Source organism: Salvelinus sp. IW2-2015, unplaced genomic scaffold (genome assembly GCF_002910315.2).
Source record: "Salvelinus sp. IW2-2015 unplaced genomic scaffold, ASM291031v2 Un_scaffold1995, whole genome shotgun sequence".
Lineage (NCBI taxonomy): Eukaryota > Metazoa > Chordata > Actinopteri > Salmoniformes > Salmonidae > Salvelinus > Salvelinus sp. IW2-2015.
The window spans coordinates 168,900-183,491 of NW_019943345.1; the positions used below are offsets into that span (position 1 = coordinate 168,900).

General features: G+C 39.8%; 1 long non-coding RNA gene across 1 annotated transcript in view; it reads left to right on the forward strand.

Annotated features, from left to right (window-relative positions):
* The window catches only part of LOC139024897 (uncharacterized), a 16,227-nt gene extending 1,681 nt beyond the window's left edge, over nucleotides 1-14,546 (forward strand). The window contains exons 2-5 of the long non-coding RNA XR_011476295.1: nucleotides 1,959-2,054; nucleotides 13,711-13,828; nucleotides 14,216-14,294; nucleotides 14,425-14,546. This is a non-coding gene — a long non-coding RNA (uncharacterized lncRNA). The remainder of the gene's footprint in view (nucleotides 1-1,958; nucleotides 2,055-13,710; nucleotides 13,829-14,215; nucleotides 14,295-14,424) is intronic.
* The last annotated feature ends 46 nt before the right edge of the window (nucleotides 14,547-14,592 follow it).

Sequence of the window (14,592 nt, forward strand, 5' to 3'; positions counted from 1 at the left end):
CCAGGTAGGCTAGTTGAGAACAAGTTCTCATTTGCAACTGCGACCTGGCCAAGATAAAGCATAGCAGTGTGAACAGACAACACAGAGTTACACATGGAGTAAACAATAAACAAGTCAATAACATGGTAGAAAAAAAGAGAATCTATATACAATGTGTGCAAAAGGCATGAGGTAGGCAATAAATCGAATAATTACAATTTAGCAGATTAACACTGGAGTGATAAATCATCAGATGGTCATGTGCAAGAAGAGATACTGGTGTGCAAAAAAGCCTATTCATTGATTCAGCATATTCATTGATTCAGCCTATTCATTAAATCAGCCTATTCATTAATTCAGCATATTCATTATTTCAGCCTATTCATTAATTCACCCTGTTCATTTATTCAGCCTGTTAATTAATTCAGCCTATTCATTAATTCAGCCTGTTCATTAATTCAGCCTTTAATTAATTCAGCCTATTCTTAATTCGCCTGTTCATTAATTCAGCCTATTCATAATTACCTGTTCATTAATTCAGCCTGTTCATTAATTCAGCTATTAATTAATTCAGCCGATTCATTAATTCAGCCTATTAATTCATTCAGCCTATTCATTCATTCAGCCTATTTATTCATTCAGCCTATTAATTGTGATAATATTACATACTAATTATGCTCTAGCCTGCCGACTTTAACTCAGAAAAAAATTGGCCCTAAGCCAAACCTAGTTTTCTACCTGTTTTATAGTATTCCCTTACTGGCCAAAGGTTAAACTGCTGTTATGTTTATGATATACTATGGTATCGAGTCACTAGACTTTGACCAGATATTATTGCATCCAAAGATCAACTGTACCTAGAACATAGATACAGAGCCACTTGTCATCAGGAAGGTGCTCTCTCAGCACAACGGAAAATATCTCAATGAACTTGACATGTTCTGGTTGTGAATTCAGGCTAAACGGTAAGAATCTTTCCAGTGATTATTGTAAAGTGGGTAGAGAAATTAAATGTATGGTGTTATTTTAGTATAGTGAATGAAAGTAAAACACTCAGATCTAACAGTCCATTTCACCTGGGACAGCTACGGGACAGTTCAATCATACAAAATGGCGCTAACTGGGCGTAGGCAAGTCAAATTCAAAAACATATTGTTCATATATCGTATTATACGATTCAAATATTGTGATTATTTTACAAGTTGTAAAAATGTGAATGTATCATAGTTTTAAATCATCTTTCAGAATATCAGAACATTCGTTTTTTTTTTCTAAATTACAATGAGCTCCTGCTTCCTGTGTAGTTTGGTGACACACTGAACATACTTTTCTTAACGTTGTATTATGAACTGAATTCAGTAATAGCATAATATATCATACCTGTTGAACAAAGCACACACTAGAATGAGAGAAATTATTAAAAGAGAAAGTGAGACATTATTATTATCATTATATTTAATAGTATTAATTATTATTATTATATTACTATTATTATTATTATTCATATTCATATTCATATTATTATTAGTTCCACTAGATGGAGAAAAGGTGAAAAATATCAGTCACAACTACATGTTCATGTGATGCATTAAATCACCTGACTGTTTGGATGTATCTGTTAGTAAATGTTTGATTTCTAAGAGATAATTAATAAAATAGAACAATTGACAATCAATAATAGGTTGTCACTGTGTTACCCACAACCAACTAGTTGGATCTCTGTTAGGGGTCAGTGTGTAACCACAACCAACATGTGATCTCTGTTTAGTTGTCACTTGTGTAACCACAACCAACATGTTGGATCTCTGTGTTAACCACAACCAACATGTTGGATCTCTGTTTAGTTGTCACTGTGTTAACCACAACCAACATGCTGGATCTCTGTTTAGTTGTCACTGTGTTAACCACAACCAACATGCTGGATCTCTGTTTAGTTGTCACTGTGTTAACCACAACCAACATGTTGGATCTCTGTTTAGACTTCAGTGCTCTAAAATGAGTCTCTCTGGGGAGAGAGAGGGGGGCCCTGCCTCTAAAATGAGTCTCTCTCGGGAACATAACACCAAAGCTAAGAGGTGAGATGACAATGTTGTTTAAGAATTATTAAAGAGTTTGTTTCTAAAATGCTATATCCACAATTTTTTCACATTTGTTATTTTTCATCAGAAATTATCTATAGAATTTTAGCATGACACAATAATTTAGCCTACTATTAATTATTGCCTAATATGTCATCATAACCTTGTTGTTGTGATTAATTCTGATCGTTGTTACAAGCTGAATTTCTGAGTATACAGTATATATATAATATATATAGAACCCTTTATAGGAGGTTAGGAAGTGTCTGAGTATACAGTATATATAGAATATATATAGAACCCTTTATAGGGTTCTTTGATCATAACTCTAGAGGTTCTTCTTCACTGAATTGATCTTCATTATATCCAAACACACTGGTGGTCAGGGAGGCATCTCTTTGTTTGAACGATGGAACACCTCAACTCTGGCTGACCTTTTCACAATACAATACAATTCATTACATTACAATACATTACAATACAACTTTGTACATTAGTTACAGCAAACAACTAACATGTCTCTTCTGCTCCGTTCTTAACCATAACCATAAGAAGTTCCAAAAACATTTTGAATATGTTTTGCACGGTCGTTTGCTGTTATTTTTGTTGGCAAATTAGATTGATTTATGTTCATTAAACTGCCTGTCAGCCATCAACAATCATCCATCATCTTTGCACGTGAAAACGCTGACAGGCCGAGGGAAAACTTTGTTGACGTGGGGTTGGATTGGGCCATTTTCCACGGTAAAAGTGCAGTAATTGGTCAAATTTACGAACCTGCTTTTGATTGGACCCTTTTTTTGGTCAAAAATGCGAGCTCTCAGAGACCAATTGGTACACTCTGATTTACCACCCCAAGATATTCCTGAACAACGTCTCTTTGCGCCCCTACTGGATGGAAATTACAAGTGTAATGGCTGTGCTCAATGCAATGGCACTTATAAATGTAGATCCTTCAAACACCCACAAACAGGGTGTCACGTTCCTGACCTGTTTTCTGTTATTTTTGTATGTGTTATTCGGTCAGGGCGTGAGTTTGGGTGGGCAGTCTATGTTATGTGGTTCTATGTTGGTGAATGGGTGACCTGATATGGTTCTCAATTAGAGGCAGGTGGTTTACGTTTCCTCTGATTGAGAGCCATATTAAGGTAGGTGGTTTCACATTGTTTGTNAATGGGTGACCTGATATGGTTCTCAATTAGAGGCAGGTGGTTTACGTTTCCTCTGATTGAGAGCCATATTAAGGTAGGTGGTTTCACATTGTTTGTGGTGGGTGGTTGTCTCCTGTGTTTGTGTTTGTCGCGCCACACGGGACTGTTTCGGTTTGTTTGTAGTCTGTACCTGTTCGTGCYTTCTTCGTTGTATGTAAGTTCTTATGTCCAGGTCTGTCTACGTCGTTTTGTTATTTTGTTAATTATCAAGTGTAGTTCGTTTTTCGTCTTGTTTAAATAAATTCATTATGTCAAACTACCACGCTGCATATTGGTCATCTGATCCTTCTCGCCTCTCCTCGTCTGAGGAGGAGGACGAAGTAGAAGATCGTTACACAGGGAAATCGATCCCAATCAAAGGTGTTATTACGTACTCCACTAAGGCAGTTATTTATCTTATAACTTGTCCTTGTGGTAACAATTATGTGGGTAAAACAAAGCGCAAATTAATAATATGTATCTCAGAATATCGTAGCACCATTAGGTGCAAAAACTTGACTTACCCAGTTGCGGACCCCTTTTTGGAGGCAGGCCACTCGATTTCGTCTCTGCGTTATATTGGCATCGAACATGTCACCCTACCTAGAAGAGGGGGTGACCTTGATAATTTATTGTTAAAACGAGAGGCTGCCTGGATCTTTAACTTAAAGACCCTTGCTCCCTTCGGTCTCAATGTAGACTTTGATCTGAAGCCATTCTTGTGATTATTGTGACTTTGTTTGTAAGCTTGTGTAGTCTAAAATTAATTTATGATCGTATGCTATCCATTTGTTGTTTGTATGCTGTTCTTTGTATGCCATTTTAATATTTGAGAATTAACCAATGATATTAGGCCACTCTTGGCCATGATTACAGACACCTGTGTCTTTTGACACTATATAAACGAGTCATCCCGCAGTGTCTGTGATTATACCCTGATGAAGACAGTTTGGCTGTCGAAACGTTGGTAATAAATTTTTTGCATCTGAGCTCCTAGAGTGTGCGGCTCTCCTTTATTTACAGCGAAAGCACAACATATGATTATGTTAGGTCATAGCCAAGTCACAAAAACACACAGTCACAGAAAGCATTCAGCCATTTTCCAGCCAAAGATAGTCACAAAAAGCAGAAATATAGATACAATTAATCACTAACCTTTGATGATCTTCATCAGATGACACTCATAGGACATCATGTTACACAATACATGTATGTTTTATTCGATAATGTGCATATTTATATCCAAAAATCTCAGTTTACATTGGCGCGTTACGTGCAGTAATGTTTTGATTCCAAAACATCCGGGTATTTTGCAGAAATACTCATAATAAACATTGATAAAATATACAAGTGTTATTCACAGAATTAAAGATAGACTTCTCCATAATGCAACTGCTGTGTCAGATTTCAAAAAAACTTTGACGAAAAAAGCATAATCTAGACAGGCACTCAGAGCCCCAATCCAGCCAAAGAAATATCACACAGACGCCAACAGGGCGGATAGATAGATACACACTATAATTTAGTCACTTACATTGATTGATCTTCATCAGCAGGCACTCCCAGGAATCCAGTTTCACAATACATGAACTGATTCCATAAAGTGCCAATCATTGTGATGTCCAAAATAGCCACTTGTAGTTATGCGTGTCTTCAGCTCCAGTAAATCCATTCTTCACGATGAGTGTGACGCAGCCACTTCCGTCCACAGCCATAAAAATCTCTTATAAAGTTCCGGTTAAACAGTCGAATGAATAACATGTGCAAAACGATATGTGTATAGAATCAATCTTAGGTATAGTTTTTAACAGTAAGAAGTCATCAATAAAGTTCCATACCAGAAAGATTCCTTGTCTGAAGAAAGCCACGCCTGGAACGAGAGCTAACTCTGTCGGGGCGCGTTTCCACGGAGCCTGAGAACCACTCTGCCAGACCACTGACTCAACCAGTCGTAAAGACGGTTGACATCTAGTGGAAGCAGTAGGTAAGTGCAACTTGACCCCACAGACACTGTGTATTTGGTGTAGCCAGCTGTTGCAAAAACAACACACCACCGAATTTGCCCCTACTCTTCAGCGTTTGGATGTTCTCTCAGCTTATTCGCTGCCATAATGAGTTCTGTTATTACTTCACGACATATATGCAAACCAGGTTTAGAAAACTCTGTCAGAGTGTGATTCTATCAATACTAATAATAATTATGCAATATATTAGGCATCTGCGACAAGGTTAGGAGGCAGTTCACTCTGGCATGCTAATTCATCCAAATGTGAAGGAGAGTGGCGTGCCCCCTATCCCAAAAGGTTGTTAACACAGTGTCCAAAAGAAGGGCCAGAGGTATGCAGAATGGTGTCGTCTGCGTAGAGGTGGCATCAGAGATCACCAGCAGCAAGAGCGACACTCATTGATGTATACAGAGAAGAGGTCGGCCGAGAAAGGAACCCTGTGGTACCCCCATAAGACTGCCAGCAGGACCGACAAAACAGGCCCTCCCGATTGACACACTGAACTCTATCAGCAGAAGTAGTTGTGACCCAGGCGAGGCATCATTTGAAGAAGCCAAGGCTGTTAGTCTGGCCGACAAGAGTGTGGTGATTGACAGATCGAAAGCCTTGGCCAGGTCGATGAATACGGCTGCACAGTAAGTGTCTACTTACGATGCGGGTAATATCGTTGTATAGGACCTTGAGAGCGTGGCTGAGGGTTGCACCCATGAGCAGCTGCGCTGAAACCAGATTGCCGTAGCGTGAGAAAGTACAAGGTCGCGGAATTGAAATCTGTTTGGTTAAAACTTTGCGGTGCTGTGTCGAAACGACCTTTAGAAACGCAGAGGTAGATTGAATATAGGTGTGATTTGAGGTGTAGCAGTTTGGGTCTTAAGTGATCTCCACCCTTTGAAGAGGGGGGTATGATCGCGGCAGCTTTCCATCTTTGAATGGAATCTAGAACGGATACGAAATGAGAGGTTGGAACAGGATTCAAGTGATAGGGGTTGCAACCAATTATCAGACGAGATAATTTTAGAAAGAGAGGTCCAGGTTGTCTAAACACGGAGGCTGACATTGTAAGGGTCCAGCTTTTTGCCAGTCTCGTTTTCAAGAAGCATCAGCTCTCTGCCGAATTTGGCCGATGAAGGACGAAATGTCGGGCTTTGGGCGAGTTGCTGTGGGTGGTGCCGGGCAGTTGACCGGGGTAGGGGTAGCCAGGTGGAAAGCATGGCCAGCTGTAGAAAAATGCTTATTGAAGTTCTCAATTATAGTGGATTTATCGGTGGTGACAGTGTTTCCTAGCCTCAGTGCAGTTGGCAGCTGGGAGGAGGTGCTCTTATTCTCCATGGACTTTACAGTGTCCCAGAACTTTTTGGAGTTTGTGCTACAGGATGAAAATTTCTGTTTGAAAAAGCTAGCCTTGGCTTTTCTAACTGCCCTGAAAAGTTGCATATCACGGGGGCTATTCAATGCTAATGCAGTACGCCACAGGATGTTTTCGTGCTGGTCAAGGGCAGACAGGTCTGAAGTGAACCAAGGGCTATATCTGTTCCTGGTTTTACATATTTTGAATGGAGCATGCTTATTTAAGATGGTGAGGAAGGCACTTTTAAAGAATAACCAAGCATCTTCTACTGACGGGATGAGGTCAATATCATTCCAGGATACCACAGCCAGGTCAATTAGAAAGGCCTGCTCGCTGAAGTGTTTTAGGGAGCGTTCGACAGTGATGAGGGGTGATCGTTTGACTGCAGACCCATTACGGATGCAGGCAATGAGGCAGTGATCGCTGAGGTCTTGGTTTAAAACAGCAGAGGTGTATTTGGATGGCGAGTTGGTTAGGATGATATCTATGAGGGTGCCCGTGATTACGGATTTGGGGTTGTATCTGGTAGATTCATTGATAATTTGTGTGAGATTGAGGGCATCAAACTTAGATTGTAGGATGGCCGGGGTGTTAAGCATGTCCCAGTTTAGGTCACTTAGCAGCATGAGCTCAGAAGATAGATGGGGGGGCAATCACATATGGTGTCGAGGGCACAGCTGGGGGCAGAGGGAGGTCTATAGCAAGCGGCAACGGTGAGAGACTTGTTTCTGGAAAGGTGGATTTTTAAAAGTAGAAGCTCGAATTGTTTGGGTACAGACCTGGATATTAAGACAGAACTCTGCAGGCTATCTCTGCAGTAGATTGCAACACCGCCCCCTTTGGAAGTTCTATCTTGGCGGAAAATGTTATAGTTAGGGATGGAAATTTCTGGGTTTTTGGTGGTCTTCCTCAGCAAGGATTGGCAGAGTGTGCTAAAGCAGTGAATAAAACAAACTTAGGGAGGAGGCTTCTAATGTTAACATGCATGAAACCAAGGCTTTTACGGTTACAGAAGTCAACAAATGAGAGCACCTAGGGAATAGGAGTGGAGCTAGGCACTGCAGGTCCTGGATTAACCTCTACATCACCAGAGGAACGGAGGAGAAGTAAGATAAGGGTACGGCAAAAGACTATAACAACTGGTCGTCTAGTATGTTCGAACAGAGAGTAAAAGGAGCAGGTTTCTGAGTGCGATAGAATAGATTCAAGGCATAATGTACAGACAAAGGTATGGTAGGACGTGAGTACATTGGAGGTAAACATAGGCATTGAGTAATGATGAGAGAGATATTGTCTCTAGAGACGTTTAAACCAGGTGATGTCACCGCATATGTGGGAGGTGGAACAACATGGTTGGTTAAGGCATATTGAGCAGGGCTAGAGGCTCTACAGTGAAATAAGACAATAATCACTAACCGGGACAGTAATGGACAAGGCATATTGGTATTAGGGAGAGGCATGCTCATCCGAGTGATCATAGGGGTCCAGTGAGTGGTTGGGCTGGCTGGAGACACGGCGATTCAGACAGCTAGCAGGCCGGGGCTGGCAAGCTAGCAGAAGGGCCTTAGAGTCTGTTTTAGCATCCTCGTGCGGTGATGTCAATAGACCAGTCGTGATGGATTCGTAGGGTTCCGAGTAGCAGAGGGTTCCAAGTCCAATTGGCAAAACAGGTATAATGACCCAAGAAATTTGCCGATGGATCTATTCAGCCAACAGTCAAATATGCTCTAGACAAGTAGCAGGATAGCAGATGGGCATTCAGGGGACATCGCGACGGAAAAAATCACTGTTGGGAAAAAAACACTCGGGCAGATTACGTCGGTACTCCAGTCGTGATGGATAATCAGAGCTTCGTTGAGTAAAAGGGGCCCCAGGCCAATTTACAAAATAGGTATAGTGGCCTTAGAATTTGGCCGATGAGCCTATTAGCTAACAGTTCGATATGCTCTAGACAGCTAGCGGGACACGGCTAGCAGGCTAGCAGATGAGCATTCAGGTGACGTCGCGACGTAGGTGCCAGTTGAGTACCCCCTCAAGCAGATTACGTCGGTAGTCCAGTCGTGAAGGATCGGCGGGGTTCCGTGCCCCGTTCCGGCAGTAGAAGGGGTCTGGGTATTGTAGCCCAGGAATGGCTGATGCATGGGCTGGCTCCAGGCTAATTGGTGCTTGCTTCGGGACAGAGACGTTAGCCAGGAGTAGTCACTCAGATTGCAGCTAGCTGCGATGATCCAGGTGAAAAGGTTCAGAGCTTGCGGTAGGAATCCGGGGATATGGAGAGAAAATAGGTCCGGTATGCTCTGGTTTGAATCGTGTTGTACAAACTGGCGAGAGCTTTCRGAGCTAAAGGTTAGCTGATGACCGCTAGCAGTGGTTAGCTGACTACTAGCTGGTAGCTAGTTAGCTGGCTAGCTTTTGTTGGAGGATTCCGGTTCCGAGGTAAATAAAAATACTTTAGAATAAGCAGATCTACACCACATTGGGTGAAGCGGGTTGCAGGAGAGTATTTTGAAGTTGAGGTTTAGACATTTTTTTTAAAGATATGCAAAGAAAAATATATAAAAATATATATACATGGGACATGACAAGACGAAAGACAGAGACGTCTGACTGCTACGCCATCTTGGATTCTGGGACAAGAGGTGACTGAATGTTCAGGCTTATTGATAATCGTTATAGTAATGAAGTATAATTTTAAAACATGAGCATAAAAACAGGTAATAATGAACATGAATCATCATTATATTACTTCACAGTAATCTGTTAAATGCTTTTTCAGACCTTCCTCTTGCGGTAGCAGTGTGGAAAGGGACAGAAAAAAGCATACAGGAGTTTTCCTGTGGGGGGGAGTGGTGGTGTATCCAGGGAGAAACTAAAATAATCTTCTGAACTTTCATTTGTGGTCTTATGCCGCCATCTATTGGAATTGTGTAGCAACTGCAGTAGTACTGAATAATGTGTAATTCTTTACTAAAGTAGTAATTACTCAGAATTGCAAAATATTAAATGTTCTAGTTCATTTTACCACTTACAACCATAAAATAACAATTTAGAGCATAACAAAAATGTAAACTGATAAACTAAAAAACCTTACATTTAGTTAATTATATATATATATATACGTATATGTAAATATAAATATATATTTTAAACTATTTATTTAGATGGGTGACATTATCTGCCAAAGTAACAGCACTGTAGACAAATATTTTTCCAGTAGGTACCAAATATTCAAAGGACATTTTCTCAAAAGTGAGGTTACAAGTTTATCATCCTTCAAATCAGAATTACTTTCCCATTGTATCTCAACTGTAGTGTATGATATACTATTTTCTAGCCCTGAGTCTCTACTATTATCCAATGTAAAAAACACCATTGCAAATGTTGCTACATAAGACGGTATAGAGCCGGTCGGTCACATTTGGCTGTGTAAAACCTAGCAGTACTACTTATTTCTCTGAGAGTGAGGTAGACACAGTTGAAGTCGGACGTTTACATACACCTTAGCCAAATACATTTAAACTAAATTTTTCACAATTCCTGAGATTTAATCCAAGTAACAAATCCCTGTTTTAGGTCAGTTAGGATCACCACTTTATTTAAGAATGTGAAATGTCAGAATAATAGTAGAGAGAATTATTTATTTCAGCTTTTATTTCTTTCATCACATTCCCAGTGGGTCAGAAGTTTACAAACACTCAATTAGTATTTGGCAGCATTGCCTTTAAATTGTTTAACTTGGGTCATATGTTTCAGGTAGCCTTCCACAAGCTTCCCACAATAAGTTGGGTGAATTTTGGCCCATTCCTCCTGACAGGGCTGGTGTAACTGAGTCAGCTTTGCAGGCATCCTTGCTCGCACACGCTTTTTTCAGTTCTGCCAACACATTTTCCATAGGATTGAGGTCAGGGCATTGTGATGGCCACTCCAATACCTTGACTTTGTTGTCCTTAAGTCATTTTGCCACAACTTTGGAAGTATGCTTTGGGTCATTGTCCATTTGGAAGACCCATTGCGACCAAGCAAAAGATCTTGCTTCAATATATTCACATAATTTTTCTCCTCATGATGCCATCTGTTTTATGAAGTGCACCAGTCCCTCCTGCAGCAACGCACCCCCACAACATGATGCTGCCACCCCTGTGCTTCAGGGTTGGGATGAGGTTCTCCGGCTTGCAAGCCTCCCCAATTTTACTCCAAACATAAAGATGGTCAAACAGTAGGGCTGGGCGATATGGCAAATAAATTATTACGATATCTATATATTTGTTCATTCGATAACGATAATTATCACGATATTAATCAGTTTAAAAGGTGCATATCTGCTTCAGACTCAAGAATGCCTGAACAAACCACTAGGCAGGTAGCCTATTGGTTAGAGCGTTTGGCCAGTAACCGAAAGGATCTGGATCGAATTTCTGAGCTGACAAGGTAAAAAAATATGTCTTTCTTCCACTGAGTTAACCCACTGTTCCCTGATAGGCAAATAAAATAAATTAAAGTAAATACAAAGTTGTTCTTAACTGACTTGCCTAGTTAAATAAAGGTTACATTTGTAAAAATGTACCAAAGCACGTTCATCTCTAGGAGACAGAACGCGTCTCCTTCCTGAGCGGTATGACGGCTGCGATGTCGCATGGTGTTTATACTTGCGTACTATTGTTTGTACAGATGAACGTGGTACCTTCAGGCGTTTGGAAATTGCTCCCAAGGATGAACCAGACTTGTGGAGGTCTAGAAATTTTTCTGAGGTCTTGTCTGATTTCTTTTGATTTTCCCATGATGACAAGCAGAGAGGCACTGAGTTTGAAGGTAGGCCTTGAAATATATCCACAGGTACACCTCCAATTGACTCAAACAATGTCAATTATCCAATCAGAAGCTTCTGAAGCTGTGTAAATGCACAGTCAACTTAGTAAATCTAAACTTCTGACCCACTGGAATTGTGATACAGTGAATTATAAGTGAAATAACCTATCTGTAAACAATTGTTGGAAAAATTACTTGTGTCATGCACAAAGTAGATAGTCACAGTAGATAGTAGATAGTGTCATGCACCTGTGAGTCATTATACCTGTGAGTAAAACAGAACTCATTTTGCAGCAAACTTCCAGACAGGAATTGAAAAATCTGAAAACGATGCTCTGTTCCAGGGCCTGCCTATTGAATTGCCTTATATTTATGGATATGCATGCACTGCCTACGCCTTCCACTAGATGTCAACAGGCAGTGGAAGGTGGAATGGGGTGCCTAGCTTGATCTGAGGTCGAACAAGAGCTCTTGGAATGACGTGTCCAGAATTTCCTTTGTCTACCAGTGCGCGGGAAGTACCTCCATATTGTCTTATGATAAGCGTTCGTTATACACGGCTAATATCTCCGGCTTTGTTTTTATTTGATACATATTAGAAAAACATCATAAAGTAGGTTTTTTCAACCGAGTTTCATCAGTTTATTCAACGTTTAATGGGACTTTTGGAGTTTTTCGTTCTCTGCGTCGAGAGAAGTTGGGAACGTCATCAACATTGGCTAGCCTTGTGGAGCGAATTCGACAGGAGAGAAGGACATTCTAAAACCAAACAACGATTTATTCTGGACAAAGGACTCCTTGTACAAGATTCTGATGGAAGCTCAGCAAAAGTAAGAACAATTTATGATGTTATTTTGTATTTCTGTGGAAAATGTTTAGTCCTATTATCCGCCCTTTTTGCGGGCGCTGTCTCGCTATAACGTAAGCTGTTTGTTATGGTAAAGTTATTTTTTAAAATCTAACACGGCAGTTGCATTAAGAACTAGTGTATCTTTCATTTGCTGTCCAACATGTATATTTTAGTAAAGTTTATGATGAGTTCTTTGATTAGATTAGGTGACTGTCCAAAATATCTCTGGAGATTCTGGTGAATCGATGCTACATATTCACAATGTATAACCACGGTTTGCAGCTCTAAATATGACCATTTTCGAACAAAACATAAGTGTATTGTAGTAACCTGATGTTATTAAGACTGTCATCTGATGAAGTTTGGTCAAGGTTAGTGATTAATTGTATACTTTTGCTGGTTTTTGCGATCGCTACCTTTGCTGCTAATAAATGCATTTGTGTGTTTGCTATTGTGGTAAGCTAATATAATGCTATATTGTGTTTTCGCTGTAAAACACTTAAAAATTCGAAATATTGGCTGGATTCACAAAGATGTTTTATCTTTCATTTGCTGTACACCATGTATTTGTCATAAATGTTTTATAGATGAGTATTTATGTATTTCACGTTGCTCTCTGTAATTATTTCTGTGCTTTGTTGTATATTTTTGATGGTAGCTGCAATGTAAAACTATGATTTATACCTCAAATATGCATATTTTTCGAACAAAACATACCTTTATTGTATAACATGTTATAAGACTGTCATCTGATGAAGTTGTTTCTTGGTTAGTGACTAATTATATCTCTATTTGGTCGGTTTTGTGATAGCTACCTATGCGGTAGAAAAATTGTGAAAATATGCGGTTGAGTCTTTTGCTATTGTGGTTAGCTAATAGAAATACATATTGTTGTTTTCGCTGTAAAACATTTTTAAAATCGGAAATGATGGCTGGATTACAATATTTTTATCTTTCATTTGCTGTATTGGACTTGTGATTTCATGAAAATTATATTATATGATATCCCTGTCGCGTTAGGCTAGGCTATGCTAGTCAGCTTTTTTGATGAGGATGCTCCCGGATCCGGATGGGTAGCAATGAAAGGTTAACAAGAAATTTGTGGAGTGGTTGAAAAACGATTTTTAATGACTCCAACCTAAGTGTATGTAAATTCCAACTTCAACTGTATATAACATTTAGGAAAAAACATTATTTTTGTCTCTCTGAAAATAAACCATCAATTGATAGATTATAAACAAATACATGTATGTCATTGAAGAATCCCATACCATGATTAGATAGTGAAAGAACACACCAATCTCATTCATAATTTCTTTAAACAATAGAAGCTAATTTTACGAACATATCTGAAAATGGATATGTAGGGTTTTGGAATGAAACTCTTCTTATGTTTCCCCATCTGAGCTCAGAGTAGATGAGAGATGTAATGTTTGTCTCTGTTGTGTTGAAGCCCAATCAAGCAGGAGAGACCAGCCTCCCCTGTACCCAGCTGTGTGTCCATGAAGAGTGACAAGTCTATGCGGTGAACCTATAGTGTTTAGAGAGGGGAGCTTTTCTACTGAAACAAGGTAAGAAGAACTCATGGGTCATGGTCAGTGAGTTAAACAACACTGTCTCAGTCATTTCTCCCTCCCATTTTCCCATTTCTTTTTGTTGTTTTTAATAATACATAGGCTAATCCTTTTGTCCTTTTTCATAGTCCTAAAACACTATTAAACAAACACAACATTCCCTCCCTGTGTGTGTGTGTGTGTGTGTGTGTGTGTGTGTGTGTGTGTGTGTGTTGTGTGTGTGTGTGTGTGTGTGTGTGTGTGTGTGTGTGTGTGTGTGTGTGTGTGTGTTGTGTGGTGTGTGTGTGTGTGTGTGTGTGTGTGTGTGTGTGTGTGTGTGTGTGTGTGTGTGTGTTGTGTGTACTCCCTGGATGAGGAGAATTTAATCTCATGTTTTGTCCACAGAAACCAACAGGAGAGATCAGAGATTCTCAGTGGTCAGTCTTCCCAGAGTCATCAAACAGACCTGGCCTCCATATTCAGTGTATGTGGTCCCTGTTATGTACATTTGTTTTTGTTAACATCAAGTAAAGTTGATCTGTCAATCATTCATTAATGTGTTAATGAGAAAGCATTTCTTCGCTTGCTTAACTTATTTACTTTATTTTTTTTAGTTGCTTGAGAGAATATTATGTCATTTGTGAAGAACGAGCTGAAGATGTTCAAGAGGATTCTTAGTCCAGAACTCCCAGAAGGCTTTGAGAGTCAGAAGCAGGATAAGGAAGTGGTGGATGCTGAAGATGAGAAGCAGCGAGAGAGCAGTGCCAGAGAGGGATTCTCCT